We start from the raw sequence: 18906 nt of genomic DNA, 5'->3' as shown, positions 1-18906 counted from the left end.
CTCTCGGTCATCTTGAGAGTGAATCGGCTACTTGATTATGCTTGCCAGCAATGTGAGCAATATGAAAATGAAATTGCGAAAGGAAATTTTCCCACCTCATTTGTTTGTCGGAGAGCTTGGTCTGCGTCATGAAGTACTTAAGACTTTGGTGATCCGTTCGCAGAATGAAAGGAGTCCCCAATAAATAGTGCTTCCATGAGTCTAAGGCGTGTAGAACTGCAAGGAGTTCCTTTTCGTATATGCCTAGAGCTTGCTCAACAAGGTCGAGCCTTCGACTCTCATAGCCTATGGCGTGCCCTTCTTGGAGCAAAACAACTCCAAGGCAATCACCACAAGCATCGCATTGGACCTCAAATGGTTTTGAGAGATCCGGTAGTGTAAGCACAGGTTGAGAGATAAGCTTTTCGAAAGCATTGTTCTCCTTTGCAGACCATGTATACCTAACGCTTTTCTTTGTTAGGTCATGTAATGGTCCGGCAATTTGTGAGAACTTTTCTATGAAGCGTCTATAGTATGCACACATACCTATGAAGCTTCTTAGTTCATGAAGATTCCTTGGTTTAGGCCATCCTTTTATTACCTCTAACTTGGATGGATCCATTTGGATGCCGTCTTGAGAGATAATGTGACCTAAATACTGAATCTCTTGCAAGAAAAAATCACTTTTCTTTCGATTAACATAAAGTTTATTCTCTCTTAAAACTTGAAATATTACCTGGAGGTGTTGCTTGTGTTCCTCCAACGAATTAGAGTAGATGATAATATCATCAAAGAACACTCCAGTGAAGGTTCGATGAGGCCTGAATAGCTTCTCCATCAAGCGGTTGAATGTGGCTAGTGCATTGGTCAAGACAAAAGGCATGACAATATATTCGTAAAGACCAAATGTAGTGCGAAACGCGGTCTTTACAATGTCTTGATCAACTATCCTTATTTGATGATAGCCACTCTTTAGGTCAATCCTACTGAAGTAGGTAGATCCTTGTAGCTTATCAAATAGGTCTTCTACCCGTGGAACGGGAAACATATTTTTGATAGTGATCCTATTTAGTGCTCTATAGTCGACACACATACGATATGTGCCGTCTTTCTTTTGCACTAGTAGCACAGGTGAGCAAAATGGAGATGAGCTAGGCCTAACCATGCCCTTCTCAACTAACTCATGCACTTGCCGCATAATCTCCTCTTGTTGAGCTTGAGAAACTCTATAAGGAGGTTTATTAGGCGGTGAACTTCCTGGAAGAAGTTCAATTGCATGGTCATCATTACCTCGTTTAGGAGGTAGCTCACAAGGGATGTCGTCAATAAAAACATCTTGAAACCCCTTGAGAAAATTGGATAACTCTAATTCCTTTTGGTTGCTTTTATTTTCGTTTGTTAAAGCATTAGGTTCATTTTGAGAATCTTTAACAAAAATCATGTACACGGAAATAGAGCTCTTTATTGACTTGTTGAAAGCTGGTGGATGTACAATGGGGATGGTGTTAGCCATTTCCTTAGCATCTATATACATGTCTTTTTCCCTGAACTTAAAGGAGATTCTCCTTTCAGGAAATTTAACATCGGCAGCCAGGCGGTCAAACCATGGTGCCCCTAGGATTACACCTTCATGCTTGAGAGGAGAGATAAAGAAGTCCTCTTTGTCCACATAGCCTTGGACATGAAGCCTCAATTTCCCGATTAAGGGAGTGACTGAAGCTTCTTGCCCCTTGAAGGCAATGTCTGCGGGTAGGACATCTCCCATCTCGTAGGATTGTAATCCTAGCTTGGTGGACAACTCTATAGATATAAAATTGTGAGTAGAACCAGGGTCAAAGAGAATAAAAGCATCATGTTCTCTTACCTTTCCCCAAGCATGGCATAGAGGAGATCCTTTGTGGTGAGTTTGGTGAGTCTCCTCCTCTTGGATTTCAACCTAGGAAGCTCTAGGAGGATCTTGGCGGTTGTTCTTTTGGGGACAAGCGCGGTACGCATGCCCTTGTTCGCCACACTTGAAACACCGATTATCCTTACGATAACGCTCAAGCTCTTTAGGAGAGAGTTTATTCTTACCTTTGTAAACTCCCTTCTCTTTAGCTTTGCTGGGGTTTCCCTTAGGAGACTTTTGGACATTGTCCTTCCCCTTAGGCTCATTGGAACCCTTGTTTTCCGGGGGTTTATTATTTCTTTTTTCCCCCGTTTGGAAATTGATTCGAGAGGCGACCATAGTGTGGTGTATTACCGCTGATATGGTGCGTGGCCTTTGGGAGTTGACATACTCCGCCATTTCTTCGGTTAAGCCCGCACAAAATTGTTGCTTTTGCTCTCCAAAATCCAACCTTTTGAAGACAGTGGCTTTGAGTTGTAGGTCCCAAAACTTGTCTACATATTTGTGGATGGATTCATTGTGAGAGAGCTTTAAGCTTCGCCATTCGGTGAGTACTTTGTCTTTGGCATCGGTGGCCAAAAATTGCTTCATAATGGAAGCTCTTAAAGCTTTCCATGTTCGTGGAGCTTCACCGTTGGCTCGTAGTCTAGACCACCATTGTCTGGCGGACTTTTGAAAGTGCATAGCTACATGGCGTAGCTTAGAGGACTCCGTGAAGCCCTCATCTCCAAACGCCGCATCGAATTGTTGGATAAAGGCCAAGACTTTGTCCGTAGCACCAAAGGTACCATCATAGGTAAGGAAAGAGATGCTCTTCCCTCCCTCTTTGAATTTCTTCAACTTGGATGACCTCTTCCATGCGGCATAGGATTTCCGATGGCCTCTTCTTTTTGATGGTTCAAAGGTTGCACCATCACTTTCTTCAGAAGGTGAAGAATTTGTAGAAGGTGGAGAAGAGGGTGACCTCTTTCTCGCCTTTTTCTTGTCTTGATCTTTGTCGTCTTCACCATAGCTTTCATAAGAGGAAGAGGATGAAGAAGATGGAGAAGAGGGTGTCCTCTTTCTCGCCTTTTTCTTCTCTTGCTTTTTATCATCCCTCTTTGAATTATGGCGTGGAGAAGAGTGTGATGGTCTTCTCCGCTTTGGTGGTGATGGAGAGCGTTTAGCCCGCCGTCTTCGTGGAGCCATCTCCGCCTAGGTGGCGGGAGACTCGCTTCTTTCTCGTTCCTTTGGTGGAGGCTCTTGAGTTCTCCTTTGGGAAGGAGATACATCATCAAGAAGTAAATTTTTGAGCCCTTCATAAGGATTCTCTTCTTCTTCCCGAATCGGAGAGAGACCTCTTTTGGTAGTCTCACAAGGAGGCTTCCTAGGTGTTCTCTCGTCATGGTGATGAGCTTGGAGAATCCCGTGAGCACGGAGCTGCCGTTGCACTTCACTTTGGAGAGATGGATTGCCCATGGCTTGTTGAAGCCTAGAAACAAGATAGTTAACAAGCATTGCAGCATCATTAGTAGCTTGCTCATGAGCAAAATCAAAGTTATCAACATTAATTTCACTCTCTTTACTATTGTCAGCCATTCTAACAACTTTTAGGTGTAGACTTTTTAGGTGTACTTTGGCACTTCAAGCCCTAGTTGCTACTCCTCTTTACCCCTTTAGAAAAAGAACTCAAGCTATTGTACCCGCGGCTCGAATACCATTAATTGCAAGGAATAGAAGAGAGGGTCTTTCGACACCAAAACAGCACCGGCTCCTGTCAAGCTTCTAATAGCTCAATAGTGGTTAAGCCGTAGGCAAGCCCCGTAGGACTCCACTATTAAGACCATAGCTCTCGACGGTGATGCCCCGTTAACTGCACGAAGGCTGGCGCACTGCAAGGCTGAAAAATCCCTATTCTACTTACTCACAGGCAATTAATAATACCAACCATTTGTAGCTAGCTTGAGGACCTCCCTTCTTGAGCAAGAAAAGAGAAACCTTGAGCTCTGATACCAATGTAACATTTAATGGCCTAATAACTTGTGTGTAGCGGAAATTAGCATGAACATAGTGGGCATTTCATTAGAATAGATTCCTAATGAGAATTACAAGAGTGCTTGGGTGGAGAGAGCAACAAAAAGCATAACACCTAGTTAGATAGCATCAACAATACTTTCAAAAGAGAGAGAAATTAAGCTATTGACAACAGTTGAGGACCGGATTTGCATGGAGCCGGTCCCCCTCCAAAAGGCTTTGTATTATGGTTTCTCCCATCAAGAGAGACATTGTACAATACAATTCTTTGTGTTCCTTCAAGACTAGCTAGTGCAATGAAGATGGAAGCTTCATGCACTAAGCAAAACACTTAATCAAACACAACTTGAATTATCCCCGTTCTCAGACCCAAGACCTCACACACCTTTGAAGATGGTGAGAGCTAGCAGGGTATGAGAGTAGATTGAGAGGAAGAAGGAGTATCTTACGAGAAAGATGTACATCTCCTCACATAATCACTCATATTAGCATAGCTTAGCTTAGTAATTAGCTTGGTAGAGAAGATGAGCATGCATTGAAGCTTGGCTCTTGGTTGGATTTGCATCCACATGCCAAGAGAGTGTTGATGTAGGCTTCTATCTCACAAGCTTGGAGTAGGTGATGAGCTCTCCATTAAAGCTTGGGAGGAGATAGAGTATTCTTTCTTCACACATGGTCAAGTGTGAGTGTGTGCGTGTGTCAATGCCAAGAAAAAATCATCCCCCTCTCTCTCTTGGGCGAGCCCTTCCTGCTAAATTGGTCTGGCTTTTGCCTCATTGGACCTCCCCAAGTCAAGCCAATGGGTGTTAAGCAGCATAAGTGATAGCCTTCTGACATGTGTCCCCCTTTCCCCTTTTGTGAGAGCTTTAGGTAATTAAATAATTAAACTAAACTCTCATTGGACCCCTTTGCCTCCTGGCCAATAGGAATCGGGCAAGCCATTGGGCTCCTGAATGCGCATTGGACCCCTTGGGAGACTGCCCAATAGTCTTCTAGGAGACTTAATTCTCATTGGTTTCTTTTATTAAATGTTTTTAAATTAATTAAACTAGATTTACTCTAGCTTAATTCTCATTGGTCCACTTCAAGGGTCCTCCAATAGGAATTGGGCACACCTTGTGGGCATCTGGCCTAGGGAGTTGACATGTGTCCCTAATTCCCTTTGTGAAAAGGGAGCCTGTGTGTGTGTGTGGCTTTATCTCTCATCCCCTACTAAATGGGCTCGCCCCCTCCTTTGTAGGCTTTGAAGAAGACTTTTGTACACACACTAAGCATCCAATTTTCCCCTAGGATTGACCTTTGGACACAACCTTTGAATTTTGGAACCTTAGCATTTTGGAAGTCTTAATGGGCTGAACCTTAGGGTCTTTTTAGCCCATTGTTGCACATGGCTCTTTTGCAGATGGCCCCCCCTTTTGATCCCTATTTTCCCTCCTTTGGATCCCTACTGTGGCCAGTCTGCTAGCTTAATCAATATTCTAGCTTTTTCTCCCCTGGTACCTCCCCACATTAAATGATCAGTTTAATATGAGAAAATCATTTAGGAGAATTAGATATTGATTATTATGACAATACAATGATACAATGACACATATAGACAGAAATGGACAAAAACCCATGTGAATACAATATATATTATAAAACGGAGCAAAATTGTTCAAATACAATATTTATAGCTTTAAGAGGTCTCTCTCTCATCCTCGCAAAGCTCAGCATAACTTCCTATATCTATATATAGCTCTCGGTTTACACAGATGTCCTCCGTTTCATTTTGTAGATCCTCTGCATGCACCCCATATAGAGTAGCAGCTTGATGCTCGTCTAGTAGCACCTCAGCGGCTTCTGACTGAGCATCTTCTCCAATATCCTCCATTGATGCCATTGTGATTGGCACATGGTAGCCTTCATACATCCGTGCAGTACAAGGGGCTACCTCTATGACGTACCACCAGTTTGATGCAGACTTTGTAGGATGAAAGATCACTTGCCAGAGCCACATAACTTACATGAGAGCTTCCAAGCACGTAACTTCTAAAATTGGATGTTAACTATTTACAAACTTATTTGTTTACAATGCTCGGGTAGTACGAAAGTGTCTCTTAGGTCAATCCATTTCTTAGTTGCATCCACATCAAGAAAACCAGACTCTCCTCTACGCATAGTAGCGTTGCGACCCTCCACGATTATCTTGAACCATTGCACGTCGAACAAGTCGATTAAAAATTCTTTATAATCGATCCTCAAAATATTTTGTAGCGTGCCGAAGTAAGTGAGTTCCACCACCACAGGGTCTGTATCAGAGGACCGTCGTCGACTAGACTGTTCAAATTTTGCCATGATTCCACAATCTTGATTAAAACGCTTTTTGTCGATCCGTTCCACCCTAAAATGTCGACCTTTACACCATGCTGCTGTGTATGACTATTACAAAAACCAACAAAGATTATGAGTGGTCGTTCAAACATCTAGAAAGTCACTAGTCATACATTGCAAACTTACCTTGGTCGCACAACCCCGAGAGTACTCCCACTACTCCTCAGTCACTTCTTCACCGCATTGTTGTGCGTTTTTCAATTGGTTGTGCAACCATCTTAAGCTCATGAATGTTGGTAGACTCTCCAGACCCGTCAGATAGTGCATTGGTGGTCATCTTCCCCGTCTCCACCCAATTCGTGCCCTTTGTCGCTCTTGCTTTGCATCCTCATATTGTGAAATTCACTTTTGCATCACTGGATTGTGAAGCATGCAAAATCGGTTGATTTTAGCCTCTAGATCTTCCATCATCTTCTTCTCAACACCAAGATTGCACATGACAATCCCAGATATGCGCTCATCATCTATGGTTCTCCATAGCGTGTCCCAGGCTTTATCAAATCCGTCTAGCCACTCTCCAATGTACACTAGGGACGCTGATACCAGCAAACCTTCTGCCATGCTACCCTCGGGACGTGCCTTCTGACGCACATATCCCTTGAGAGTTTTCATGAAACGTTCTAAAAAGAACTTCCATCTGGAATGTAGTGTGCCAGCTATTTCCACCTCATGAACTATGTGAACAAGAAGATGCACTTGCATGGTTAGCATGGTAGTAGGAAAGTGTTTCTCAAACATGCACACAACTTCCGCAGCGTTTAGTTTGGCAAATGGTATGGAGTCTATGTTGATCTCCTTTTGTGAGATCCATTGCACCAACTTCGCAAGTTTGTACATTGTGTTACGGACGTCAAGAAGACAAACATCCCTCAATGGCCACCGGTAAAATAAACTGAAAACACGTGCAGCAATGATATTAAAGTCCATACACAAATTTGTTACACAATTCCCACTATGATATATTCCACTATAAACATACTTGACACATTTTATGCCAATCGTGTGACTTCAAACCGGTAAGCTTTCCTTCTTTAGTGAAACACGTTCAGAGCGAGTGCATTACGCCAGTGGGGGTCTGCACACATCGAATGGTCTCTTTTACTTTGTGTTCTTGGGCTCCATTGAAAATCCATGGCGCTTTAGGGATTTTTATCGATCCATCGGATGCTGTCTGCGGCCAATATTGCTCCATACGATCCACAGTTCTAAGGTCAATCCTGGCTCCCAAAGTATCTTTCTTGCCGGTCAGATGTGTTGGGGTTAAGGCCTATGTGCCTTGACCGGTCGCCCAGGTCATGGGCACCCACCGACTGTTACCCGATACTTATAGTGAGTATACTGTATAGGGGGAGCTGCCACTTCACAGTCTCCCCACCCACATCGTGTGCTCTTCTCCTTCCTCTTCCCACTCTCCGTCTGTGGTGCTCCCCGACCCCCTTCAATTGGTATCAGAGCAGGAGCGGCGGCGGAGCTTGAGCTATGGCGATGCGAGCTATGGAGCTTGTGAGCTCAGGAGCTTGCTGATTTGCTGCAGATCTGAGTGCAAGAGCAAGGCAGTGCTCTTGTGTGAGAAGAGCTTGCAAGGCAGGTGCTAGGACAACATTGTGCAAGGTGCGCAACAAAGAGCTATTACGGGCTGCTTGAGTGTGCCTTGAGCTGTTGTAGTGGACATTGAGCATGGCAATGCTTTAACAGGCATGCATGCCATTGTGTGGTGGTTCTATTAAGCACAAATTTCACTCACGGGCTGTTGCAGCTGGAAAAAGGCATGTATGCTACTGTGTGGCGGTTCTACTGAGCACAAATTTCACTCACGGGCTTCTGCAGCTAGAGTGCAAAGGTTGCAAGTCAGGGCTGTGAAATTGCGTAGGGCAATGCTCTAGTTAGCATGTATGCTAAGTGAGGGGGCTATTTTGCGAACTACTGCAGAATGATAGTGTGTGCGGGTGCTACTGCAAATTGACATTGGGCTGAGGAAGGTGCTCTAGTGGGTCATGATTGCAAGGCATGGGTTGCTGCAGACTAACATTGCGCAGGGCAATGATCATGTGAAGAAAACTCAGAGTGTGTTGTTTGCAGGATAAGCACAAGGAAGATACACACACACACACATTCGGTTTTTTGCAGGTTTGCAGGCTTTGAAAACTTATCCTCCTAAGGTTCCACAAGGATCATGCATTCCAAACCCGAAGTCATTGTTGACAAGGGGAAACAAATCCGTGACGAGATTGCTTGACAAGACAATGTGGTTTTGCCTATTGCAAATTAGTGCATGAGCGAGACGACTTCTGCAGGTTGCGAACGTGCTATGTATGCATTGATTACGGATACAGGTATACAGGTTTCGACTTTGTGTCGAGAGAGCTCCTCGTGTGGGAGTGAGCTTCATTGCCATAGATTTGGCTTATGTATGCCATATGTGGATTTGTGCATGTGACGCCTCGTTGTCGGTCAGTGTGTGGAGTTATTTGTGATCGGTTTTGTGCATGTAATTTGAGCTCAGGTGGAAGCTTGGTTTCCGGTTACATTGTCTTGAGGAGAGCAACTTATGCATAAAGCTGATGTGCAGTGTGGACATAGTTTGGTGTTCTTGTACCCACTCTCGTAGGAGTGAGGAGTTGTGTATCTTTCTTTGCTTGAGACAGTGGTTTGCTCTCGGGTGGGAGAGTCTTGTGATCTCGAGCATTGTTTGCCATAGTTTTGTAGAGCTTATGCATGTATGTTGAGTGTAGTTTGATGCGCATTGATTGCTCATTGTATTGAGCTTGCAGGACAATGGTTATTTTGTGTTGATAGCCATTGTGCGTCGAAACTCTGGCGAAATTTTTCCAGGAGTTTTATGCGCATCATTTATGCAATCTAGGTAGAGATTGCGGGTTGCACTCGGCATTTGCGTGCGGTGTTCTCTGCAGGTGGGAGATTTGTGTGTGTGTATGCATCGATACCGCACAGTGGGGCTTGGTGATTAGCTCACAGATTGCAGTGTGATACTAGAGCAGGCGAGGCTTGTATTGACATTGCGGGAGCTCTATTTTGGAGTGTGTCTCACAGGTTTTACATTGTGTTTCTGGCCATATTTGTAGACAGTTTCCAGGTGTTGTTGGTGAGGTGGTTTTGCTTTCTAGTTTGCTACATTGTGCTCATGGCAGAGACAGGTGATCGCTCTGATTATGATCTCTCTGAAATGTGCACGTTTGATGGGTAAGACTTTGCAGCATGGAGAGAGTGTATGCTCGATGCATTGACACAGCGAGGGTTGCATCGACCATTTAGTGGTGATGCAGGTAGACCTTCAAACATGTTTGACGATCAGTGGCAGGAGCTAGAGGAGATGGCACTATCTACACTCTCTTTGCACCTTGCGGAATCTGTATATGCTCTTGTTATGTATGAGACTACTTCGAGATCACTTTGGCGCAGATTACATGATATGTATGATAGATCTGAGTCATCAAGGACTCGTGTGAGACATGTACATTCACGAGTACGCCGACAGGTGATATGTTGGTATTGTGGTCATTCTGGACATGTTAGACGGCACTGTTTTCATCGTATGCGACATCGTAGGAGACATGGCAGTCTCAGAGATGTATGTAGTGATGCCATGGACTCAGTTGCTTTGACAGTTGAGGCAGATGTAGTGTCGAAGTATACTAGTGATGGGGATGTCACTTTTACCTTGAGCTATGCACGAGATGCTATACATTTGGATAGTGCACTCCCTTCGCAGTGGTTGCTAGACGCAGATGCTATGTTTCATGTCACGCCGCATCATGAATGGTTTTGTAGCTATTCTAGCGGGATGCTTGGCAGTGTACGTTTGACCGATGGATCGGTGCATGCGATAGCAGGTGCAAGAGATGTGAGACTGTCATTACCGAGTGGTGCATCTTACTTGTTACGACATGTGCGTTATGTACCAGATTTGACAGTGAGTTTGATCTCGATTGATCAGCTTAGAGATTGTGGGTGTCAGATTTCGCTACGAGAGCGAGATTTTGTGATGCATTTGGGTTCGCTAGTGATTGCGAGAGCTGCCAGGAGTGGTACAGGTTACCCATTGCATGTGGATCACGGGAGAGACGGTGTTGTCTCTGTGATCATGCAGCCAAGTAGAGAGAGAGAGAGCAGGCGAGTCTCTTTTGCTTGTGGGTTGCAAGATGCTTTGCATGGAATGCAGAGCAGTGACCTTGTTGTGCAGGTTGTGTCTACGGATGCACAGGTAGAGCGGGACAGCTCTAGTGAGTCACAGCAAGATGAGTCATCAGAGGTGATGATAGAGATGACTCACATGGATGCTGAGATGTCGGCTATTGTGGAGTCATTTCTTGATATGCTTATGCCAGAGCTTGATGCAGATTCAGGACAGATGGATACTCTTGGTACACATGTGATATGTGGTGGGCACGAGAAGTCACTCCAGAGCTCGGAGTCAGAGTGCCATGGTCTCTCTGATAGGGGACAGGATTGCCATGAGTTGAGTTCTGAGTTGGAGGTGGCAGAGGTTGCCAGGGTTGCATCAACGTTCGGTGTCCTCATGTACGAGATGCTGATCTCGAGGCCCGACATAGCAGCTGCAGTGGGAGCATTTGCAGCAGGGTTGATTAGTTGTTCGATGACTAATCTCGGCATAGAGCATAGGGGAGGTTTGCAGGTATTGGACCGATACTTGCAGGAGTGCATGAGCTCTTGTAGACTCTTTGCAGAGCTTGGAGCTAGCTCTGTGTGGCTTCCGCAGCGAGATGTTTGTCTATCAGTAGAGCCGGATGCACCAGCTCATCGAGAGTCAGTGGGCATAGGTTGAGAGAATATCTCACCTTCTATTAGTTGTACACTAGTAGATCTTTCTTAAAGGCACATTGGCCTTTAAGTGGGACGTTGTTGGGGTTAAGGCCTATGTGCCTTGACCGGTCTCCCAGGTCATGGGCGCCCGCCCACTGTTACCCTATACTTATAGTGAGTATATTGTATAGGGGGAGCTGCCAATTCACAGTCTCCCCACCCACATCGTGTGCTCTTCTTCTTCCTCTTCTCACTCTCCGTCTGTGGTGCTCCCCGACCCCCTTCAAGATGGTCCCATAGCAGATTACCCACATTCTTGAATATGTGCATTGGATTGAGCAAGTGATTGATCATGAGTCGGGGCCAATATGGTAGTTCGTACCATAGAGAGAGTCTCTTCATCCCTGGGGGCAAACCGTCATCACACATCTCCTTCTTTTCTAACCATGCTTGTGCAGACATCCTCTATGGCTCTCTTCCCAAAAAGCCATCGCGTAACACATGATTCTCTGGAAGATATGCTTGATGACCTTAGTAGATTTGCTTCTTCAATGAGGGCGCCCGACGTGCATTCAGTCTAGGTTCACATGTGACACATGCTCTGTATCCACTTGTTTGAAGCCCTGCATGTATACACATGATAATAGTTAAGTTTGAGAAAAACCAAGATTTACAGTGTTTGAGTTTAAGTGTACATCACTTGAGCATTTTGTTAGTCCGGGATAGTCATGCATGGTCCACAGTAGAATGCCTCTGATCAAAGCATTCCGTCGACCTGTGTGTTAGCTCATATCCACCACTTCTATGCCAATCCACAATTGTTGTAGCTCTTCCAATAGTAGACGAAGATACACATCCATATTCTTCACTTTATACCGCCCTAGCACAATCAAGCTTAGCCATAGGTGCCCCTTCTTCGTAGTCAACCACGGGGGGATGTTGTAGGTGACAATGACAACGGGCCATACACTGTAAGATGTTGATCTTTGACCAAATGGATTTACTCCATACATAGCCAGGCTTAGGTGCAAATTTTGAGCTTCCCTGGAAAGATCAGACCATGTTTCATCTATATGTTTCCAGGCTGCACAATCTGCAGGAATCCGTAGCACACCATCCGAAGATCTATTATCCTCATGCCATGATGCTAGGGCAGCCATGGACTTACATTCAAAGAAATGCTTGATGCGAGGAAGCAGAGGAAAATATCGCAAAACCTTTTGTGGAATTTTTGTTCCGTGAATATCTAGTCAATATCTCTCGGAATCACATTTCGGACACTTCTCCATGTCTATGTATTCCCCTCTGAAAAAAATACAGTCGTTAGGACAAGCGTGGATCAAATTGTAATCCCCAAGTTTCGCAAGATCTTTCTTGCTTCCTCTCTGGAATCTGGCATCACATTATCAGATGGCAGTATGTGCTCTTTGAGCAATCTACACAATGAAAAAATTACGATACAATTGTGTAAAGATCTATCAGATCATTATACATCTAGAGTTTTTTATTAAAGTAAACACATTGTAATAGATCACCTGAAAAGCAATGTGACGCTACTATCACTCCATCAAAACTTTGTCTATATGTTGATAAGAACCAGGAGCGCCTTCAATCTAGACACACGTGCTCCATCATACAATGGCATATCGGCTTCACTTTTCATATCATCATAGATAAGCCTTTCTGAATCCATGATCGTCTTGATCATTTCATCGATCTCGGGCTCACACATTGCCTCGTTGGGAATGTGGTATGCATGATCATCCCACGAGCTATCAGAGGCTACATCTTGTGGCCTCACATATGCTGCTTGACCAAAGTGCCTGCGAACACGTCTATTGGGTTGCAAGATTGATGCCTGTTGGCCAGTGTCAGAGTCCGACGAGTTATAATTGGCAACAACTCAATCTATAATAGATGTATCGAACTCGCCAAATTTGCAAACATGCTGCAAAGAAACGCGTTTTTTCCGTCGCACAGCATGCTTGCATTGATTACAAGGACATAAGATCCTCGTTGAGAGATAGGTGTTTCGGTTGGACGGCCCCACATCCTCGTCACTACTCATAATGAGGGTAAAAACCTTATAACCTGGACAAAAAATTAAATCTTCTATTGGCATTCTCCATCTTATCTCTCTCTCTCTCTCTCTCTCTCTCTCTCTCTCTCTCTCTCTCTCTCTCTCTCTCTCTCTCTTTGTTCACACTGTAAACTACCTCACATTCTCTAGTCATGTCCAATCCCCACACACCTCGATCTAGAGGTGCACGGAGATCAGAACCACCGGGTTATAATCTCGTCTTTATTGGTCAATGCCTATATTTGTGGGTACAAGAAATATATACACCCACGACTACATGATAGTGCATATAGTGGACAAAACCCCTTTGCCTCTTCTCTAGTTGTAGCATTTCACAACATCTTAACATCTTTTCACAGTAGATCTTTGTTCGAGGGATTGCTTAACACATTACATGTTGGCCTCCAATCTGAGTACCATGCTGTTGAAAGCTTTCTAGCTTAAGGTCGCATCCGTAGAGAGGAAGAGAGGGATCACCGTTCGTCTAACTCAAATTTTTTTACCATAATCTCGAAGGTAGACTCTAATAAAAAAACTCAATCCAAAATCTAATCTTAAATCTAACCTAATTGAACATGTAGTGATTCGCGGCTAATTGAATATGGTGTGAGTTTATAGGTGTCATTTTGATGGAATATACATATTGTTGTGTAACTAGTGTTTTCTCTTGGGCAAATCGCACCTACATTGACATGCATTAAAATCTAACTCAAATCTAAAAAAGAGATAGTCCATCAAACATAAATCTATATCTAATTTAATCTTAAACTCAAAATAAACCTAAATCTAATATAATCTAACATAAATAAACCTAAATCTAATCTAACGTAAATCTAACTCAAAGTAAATTTAAATCTAATTTAATTTAACCTAAATAAATATAAATCTAATCTAACGTAAATCTAAATCTAACATAATCTTAAACTCAAATAAACATAAATCTAATATAATTTAACGTAAATAAACCTAAATCTAATCTAATGTAAATCTAACTCAAAATAAACTTAAATCTAATTTAATCTAACATAAATCTAATCTAATGTAAATCTAAATCTAACCTAATTTTAAACTCAACATAAACATAAATCTAAATGTAAGCTAACTTAATCTAATTTAAATTTTAACCTAATCTCTTCTCTCTTTGTTTTCTCCCCTTAACTCTCCCTTTCGTTTTCTCCCCCTCTCTCTCTCTTTGGTTTCTTATTCTCTCTCTTTCTCTTTGTTCTCTCTCTCTCTCTCTCTCTCTCTCTCTCTCTCTCTCAAAAACACAATGTGTGTGTGTGTGTGTGTGTGTGTGTGTGTGTGTGTGTGTGTGTGTGAAAGAGAGGGAGAGAGAGAGAAAGAGGGGAAGGGACCATGAGAGAGAGGAGAGGGAAGGAGCATACCTGGCTCTCCTTCCTCTCCTCGTGTGTGTGTGTGTGTGTGTGTGTGTGGAGAAGAAACAGAGAGAGAGAGGGAGAGCGCGGGTTACCTCTTTGCTTGAGCTCCGAAACTCAAATCTGAGATCTGAGTTTTCGGGCGCTCTCGGTTTATTTTTTACCCCTGTCGACATCGCTATAGTCGTCGCTATGAGTGTTGCTATGTTACAAATGAACTAGCGACGTCGTGAATTTTTACTTTTGAGCGTCGCACTGCGAGAGTCGCTAATGTGAAGTACCTCTTGTAGTGTGAGTAGAGAAAGAAGGCACTCACGCACACAACAAAATCTACGCACATTCACAATAAAATATTAATTTAATAACAAAATATGGCGAAAGGGGGAGCCCTTTACACGTGTCGCAATCTGCGACCTGAAGGCTAAAGTCCAAAACTAAAAAAAGCCCCTTTGCACGCGATAAAGAGGGAGAGAGAGAGAGGGGGGGGGGGGGGGGGGGGGGGGGGGGGAGGCCGCCGACGGCGGCCAGCCATACTAGTGTGCATAATGATAGGCTCTACACAGAGAGACAAGCTAGAGAGATAGAGAGAGAGAGAGAGAGAGAGAGAGAGAGACTCTTGACTACATGAGTCATTTGCGAGAGGTGCAAACGCTTTTAGTCGTTAGAGAGAGCAGTAGATCATACATTCTTAAGTGTACAAAGAGACTCGATTAAATAGTTACGATCAAGATAGAAGCTAGATGAGAGAGAGATTGAGATAGATTCATTTGGGTCATCCACATGGGCCTCATCAAAACTTTGTGCACTCATGCATCTGCTCTCTCTCTCTCTCTCTCTCTCTCTCTCTCTCTCTCTCTCTCTCTCTCTCTCTCTCTCTCTCTCTCTACCTTTTTCTAACACGTCAATGGTGCAAAGATGTTAGGTCCATGGCAAGGCCAATTGTGGCTACTAATTAAAGATGACCACTCAAGGTCGCACATCACGTCTAAGCTACCACATCTGACACAAGTAAGAAGTGTTTACGTTGGTGCGGTCAACATGGCGCAAGCAAGACCTGCAAGTTAAGAAGTACATTTCTCTGTCAGTCTGGCTACCAACAACCAGAAACCCATCCTCACCCTTGCCCTTGAGTTGCGGGCGATACAGTCGGGCATCCTCGCCATTGATGAGCAAGCGATGCCTTTGAACAGTGGCTTGCAATTAGTTGTTCGGATACCTCAAGCTAAGGTGGGTACAACAAGCTGGCTATCAAGCTGAACCTCGAGCTACACGTACACATCAAGCTCAAGCCTCGACTGGAGGTTATAAAGAACATTCTTTGCTAGCGTAGTTGCCAAGAGCTAGCAACCCATCCTTGCCCTTGCCCTTGAATTGTGGGCAATGCGACCGAGCATCCTCACCCTTGACCAAAGGGCGTTGCCTTTGAACGGTGGTGGCTTGCTAGGACTTCGAACTAGGGGTATGTTGCAGCCTATCTTTGATTTTGTTCTACAATCTCGTAGACAGCTACTCCGTTGGAGGTGAAGGGAGTCTCACTCGTAGCTATACGAAAGTTAAGCTCTGAAAGATTTTGAAGCATAGCAAAAGGACATCCTTGTTTCCAATTGAGTGTGCACTCTTATGAAAGAAGGTTTTTATTTTATTAAACGAAGATCTCAATTACTCCTTACACATTTTTGATAGGGGTTGTTTAGCCCATTCTAGAGCCTATCACAATTTTGTGTGGCTAGGTACATTTACATGGCATACAATTGATGGCAATGAGGTATGCATGTGAATTTTTATCTCTGATAGCTATATGGTTGTTTGTGATGCAATACATAGTAGCCAACTTTTCATTCTTGGATGAAGTAGCAATTCCTTGGGTATCTAATTGCTAGTGATGACTTGGGGTGTTAGCAATCCATTGGGTACCAGAAGCATTGTGTCTTGATGAAAGAATTGGGTCTCATGTTGCTCATTAACAAGTTGAGTGCCTCAAATAGTCTTGATTAGACAATTTCCTAATGGATGGTTATAATGAATAGCATGTGCTTTCCTTTATGCTTGAATTTAGGCTTTTGTTGGATCCATCTCGGTATATTTATAGATAAGATTTAACACTAGTTTGATACGAAAACAGGAGGCTTATGTGTCCTTTTTTTACAAATTTAGATTAAATGCTACTTGCATTAAACGGTGTATTTACAAAAAGCCTCTTGATATGCTTAATGTATTAGCTATAGGGTCTTTTAAAAATATAACCTTGCATTACAGAATCTACCATGATCAAGAACTATACTCATCAAGTTGACCCTCGTAAGGCTGCGATTGATGCTTTGAAGGAATTGACTTTATAAGCTCAAGAAAAAATGAAGTGACCTTGTCAAAAATTTTACGCGAATTTTTCACAATTGTGTTATAGATAATTGAAAATTTCATGTGCAAAAAAATTCACTTTAGAGTATATAAAATAACAAAAAGTTATACATGTTTATATGGCTATTTCAACAATATCATTGTATCCAAAGAAAAATATATTTTTGATGTATTTGTGAGTTTTAAAAAGTGATACATTGCTTACCCTTTCCATGGAGGACTCAAGGTGGCAAGTAGAAGGGTTTTGGTATGCAACAATTATTGGACCATTTTAAATATTTAAAACTGTGTAAGAGAAAACTTTGATATTTTCATTCTTGAGACATAAGCATTCAAACCTTAAATAATATCAAACTTTCTACGTAGATCAACTAAATGTATCAAAGTACATGGTACATACACAATTGGTGTGCCTAAAACATTGGTTTCAATGTTATTATGGAGAAGTCAAGATTTTCAAGATTTTTTGCACAATAAAAAATTCAAGATAGAGTTCAAGCAACACGATTTAATTGATTTAAGGAGCCGAAAAAACACATAGTTTCTTGGTTTCAACGTATAAAGTCATTTGCAATTGTCAAACTGTACTAGAATAGCCCCAATTCCATGAGGGGGCCTTTAGAAGGCCAAAATTATGCTCTTATTCAACACGTACTCAAGTATGAAATTATGTCTATAACTTGCATGTGACTTGGAAACTAGTCTTTCAAAGGCATTTCATTGTTTGGTAACACTAAGTACTAACACTGTTTTTATAAACATTAAAAAGGCCATCTCTACAAAAAGATATAAGAATTTTATGCTTTTTTTACAAAACAGCTTGAAATTTTATCAAAATTTATGAATCAGAACTTACATAGGGATTGTATTTGACATAGAGAAAAATCCATTGTTTTTTTTCCCTCATAACCAACCTATGGTGGAAGCAAAGTGTAGAAAACTTCTTTCTGGCTTGACAAATAAATTGCCAAAACTTGGTAGGAAAACATGACACTTTAGTGTCTCAGGACACTTAAGTGTCCAATCACAGGACTAGTGTTAAATAGGCAACACCCATTCATTGTGTTTATGTGTTAAATACATGTGATCCTTGTGAGTAAATTCTCTGTATAGGGGGTCTTCAAGCTAGTAGAGAAACTTGTACAGAGCGTTAACCAGAGAAATGACATGTAATTTTCTAGTCGACGCACAAGAGCAATTTATGTGTGCAAGCAAGATGTAGTAAAGCCCCTTTGACTGACACAGTTCCTCCTAACAAGCTATTAATCCTTATGTAGAAGATTTTACCAAGAACCCATGTTTCCTTTCTTGATCTTCCCATTTGAGCATCATAAACATTTCATCACTTGGCTAAGCAATCATTTAGTTTAAGTGTGAGTGTCCACAATATTTCAAAGTTAAATTTTTCATCTTCTAATCGATGATGAAGGTTCATTGTTTTATTCGTGTAGGTGCAATCATCTTTCTTAAATGGGCGTACTATTATGAACCTAGTACTTTAATAATACACTAGAAACTATAGCTCCCAAAGTAAGGATGCTTAAGGATATTCTTATATGAATCACATAGATAACCACTGACCATAACCCTAATACTTTGATGCCCTAGCTCGGGTTGTTGTTGTAGGGCTGTTTTGTAATTCTTTTTGGAAATGAATCTAATCCTACTCACAGTTGTGAGCTTTGCAAAAATAAAATAAAATCATATATCAATCATAAGGCCCTAAAAGAAAAACCCTTAAATATATGATATGAATATATATTAATCTCACCTTGTGACATACTTGTCATTAGCATGCAAAAGTTTATAAGAGATGACACTTGCATAGTATACAAGTCATACTTATTTGACTTATTTCTTGAGATTTTGTCATTATATTTATACATGCCGGGATTACACTTTGTGAGGAGCTTTCTCAAGAGTGTACATTTGTGAACAAAAACTTTGGGGATAGAATGGTATAGATAGAAACTTTTTAATAACATTATCAGAAAAAGAAATCCACAAAATGACTAAAAAAGAGAACTTATCTATGATTTTAGCTATGGCTTGAAAAT

The sequence above is a fragment of the Adiantum capillus-veneris genome, chromosome 25 (genome assembly GCF_014529385.1).
Source record: "Adiantum capillus-veneris isolate H3 chromosome 25, ASM1452938v2, whole genome shotgun sequence".
NCBI lineage: Eukaryota > Viridiplantae > Streptophyta > Polypodiopsida > Polypodiales > Pteridaceae > Adiantum > Adiantum capillus-veneris.
The sequence above is the reverse complement of the archived record's forward strand: the minus strand, read 5'-3'. Positions refer to the sequence as shown.